The sequence below is a fragment of the Centruroides sculpturatus genome, unplaced genomic scaffold, assembly GCF_000671375.1.
Source record: "Centruroides sculpturatus isolate CEXI.00-Female unplaced genomic scaffold, Cexi_2.0 scaffold641, whole genome shotgun sequence".
Lineage (NCBI taxonomy): Eukaryota > Metazoa > Arthropoda > Arachnida > Scorpiones > Buthidae > Centruroides > Centruroides sculpturatus.
Window position 1 is genome coordinate 235,919 of NW_019384888.1, and position 3,197 is coordinate 239,115.

Below are 3,197 nucleotides of genomic sequence, written 5' to 3' on the forward strand. Positions count from 1 at the left end.
TCCTCTAAGTCAGTGGTTCCTAATTAGTTTTTCCTGCGTACCACTTTAAGAAAGAGCTCAAACTTGCGTACCCCTTATAGCAGAAATTCATATTAATTCATACTAATATTATAAATTTGAAGGTAATTCTGGTTGTCTGTCTGTTACCTTTTCACATCTAAAACACTGAACAGGTTTTAATAAAATTTGGCACAGAGATAGCTTACATGTTGGAGATGGACATGGGCTACATTTTACTGCGAGAAAATATCTTACTCCCACGAGAAAATTCGATATAACGTGGGCAAAGCTGTGGGTAGACAGCTAGTGATAAATAGAATAAGTTTTTTTTTACATTTATTACCTTTAAAAATACAGTTCTAATAATAATGAAAATAACATAAGGTTATTTAATTTTAATGTGACAAATGTGCACGATTTTCTTTGCACAACTTTGTAAAATCTGGTTGCTTTTTGATCAGCTTCAGTCTCAAGTCATCTTTGTGTTGAAGTCGGTGATGATGATTAGTTTTCATGTTTGTTGTGGCTGAAAATCCGCTCTCGCAGAGGTATGTTGTGCATAATGGTAGTAAATATTTTATTGGTGCTTTGTTGACATGATGATAATGATAATTGTACAATTAACACAAATTGTGTTAATTGTACAATTTTTGTTTCTTGCATAAGAATTTCATTTAGGTATTGTCACAAATGCATTTTTTGATGAAATTTTGAGAATATTTTTAGTTATAAATAAACGAATTTGTGCATTCGACATCATGTTGTAAATTGCTGAATTTTTGATGGTCCACCCATTATTTTTTTGATTGCTTCGTCTCATGCATTTAAATTTTAAATCGACTGATTTTAGATTGCTGCGCATACCCCTTCATGCAATTTTGCGTCCCCCCAGGGGTATGAGTACCATTAATTGGGAACCATTGCTCTAAGTAAATGCCAGTTTCATCAGCATTAAAAATTGCAAGAAATTGCATTTTTTTTCTTCTCCATGCCGCCATTTGTAAGCAATGATTTTGTTTTTCTAGCAAGAAAACCATCTATCAGTTGTAAAATATTACTTGCCCATTTTTTTTTTTTGGCAAAGGTTTTGGCTTTTTGATGAGTGGACCATTAATTGGTGCATCTATATCTCATTCTTCTTTACACCATAACTTTAAAGCTGTTTCTACCTTCCACTCTTTTCTGCAATGATGTCTTTTAGTTTCATTGGGCTACAATTTTTTCACAATTTGAAAAAATTGTAGATCTATAAATTCCCACTGTCATCTGTTCATCTGTCTGTCTTACCTTAATCTCAAGAATGGCATTAGATAGATGAAAGATGAGACCTGATATGGAGATCTTAGGGGCAGGAGGCCCCAATTAACTATACAGGGTGGGCCAACGAAAATGAAACGGCAGAGTTATCGTGTTTGTCCAAGCAAATCGCTCGGACAGGTCGATTTTATTCTCAAGGGGGACATCTTCATCAATTAAGTTTTTGCGATTCTGAATTCTGAACGTTTTTACAATTCTGAAAGTTTTTGTTACTTTATTTGAAATAAATGTTTGTTTAGTTAATAAAAAATGAATGAGTTTTTAAAATTTTTTGTTGTCTGTTGTATTCAGAATCGCAAAAACTTTATTGCTGAAGATGTCCCCCTTGAGAATAAAATCGACCTGTCCGAGCGATTTGCTTGGATGAACGCGATATCTCTGCCGTTTCGTTTTCGTTGGCCCACCCTGTATATGAACTTCTAATGCAAACCAGAAGTCACATTATTTCAATTAAAAAATTTTCCCCCTAAAAGTTGAGATGATTGGCACAATTCTATTGTTAATGGAAAAGTATGATGTACAGGGGCAAGCCACTACTAATTTGAGGTGAAGAGCATATATTTTAAATTAAATAAATTAAAAATATTATTAAAAATTGCAGCCCAGCCTTATGACAATGTCACAATAAATGATTTCTTGTTCTTAGACTTAGATCATGCCATGTTTTCAAAATCGTTTCTTTTCTTCAGGAGTGTGCACAATAAAAGGTTGAGATTTTTAACTGGACTGCAGGCATTCTTTGACTCATTTTTTGGAGATTATTTTAACACACTGAAATCTTCAATTTATCCTTCAAAGATAAATCATTATCTTCTGTTTTGCAATTTATCCACAATACTGAACAATAAAGAATGAAGTGGATACAATATAGTACATAAACCATAAGAGTTGTCAAAAATGTCTTGTCCATTTGTGTAAACTGCTCCTTCAGGAGAGAGGAAGAGCTTAAGCAGCTAATCTGACATGTAGAGGACAGTCCACAGATGTATGAAATAGCTTATGATGGTATTTCTAATACATAGTTTGTTTTAAACTGATCACATTAAAATAATTTTTCAGAGAAAATGCACAAATATCTTCAGACTTTAAAAAGTGATCATAATAACAATATGATTTTAATAAGCAGCATCAACTATATTTTTATTTTTATGGTGATCAAGAAATATATATTATGTATTCTTTCTTATCTCATTTTATCACTTGTAATATCCAGATGTAATATCTTTAATATATGAGTATAAACTACAAATTGTATTTGAAACAAAACAGATCCATTTAAATCTTTTTGTAATTGTATCTTACAAGCCAATCTGATAATGTTGAGTATTTTGTTAATTTGAATTTTATTTTAGACATAGTAATTAAAAATATATATTTAAAAATAATATTTACTAGTGAGTAAATTTAGCAATGAATGTTTGGTTTAATTCTTTGTTTGATAAAATTATAGTTATTGATACATAATTCTTTTTTTTTTTTCTTTCCAGGATGGTATATTGTCTGGAAACTGTTCTTATCTCGATTTAAATTTGTTAGAGAATTATTAATGGCTAGCAATGGAGCAAGCGAGGAAGAACAAAGACTGCACAGATCTCATGGAAGAAGAGCAAGAGTTGATTAAGTGCCATGTTGAATTGACTATTGAGAACATAATGAAAATTTTAAGCTGGAATTCCTGTTGCACAGAGAGGATAAATTTTACTTTATTGTGCCTCTATGTTGGACAAATAAAAAATGGTTGCCATTTACAATCAACATTTATATGATAAACTTTTATACTGTTATAAAGGAATTTAATGTATGATTGTGAATCTTATATAAAGTTTAAATTGTTAAGTAATTGAAAAATATTTATTAGATTTTTTTAAAAAATAAATTAA

At 30.7% G+C, this 3,197-nt stretch overlaps 1 long non-coding RNA gene across 1 annotated transcript; it reads left to right on the forward strand.

Moving 5' to 3' along the window:
• Positions 1 to 363: 363 nt before the first annotated feature.
• LOC111631174 lies at positions 364 to 2,897 on the forward strand. The gene is made up of 2 exons (XR_002757655.1): positions 364 to 548; positions 2,805 to 2,897. It is a non-coding gene; the product is annotated as an uncharacterized LOC111631174 (long non-coding RNA).
• Positions 2,898 to 3,197: the final 300 nt, after the last annotated feature.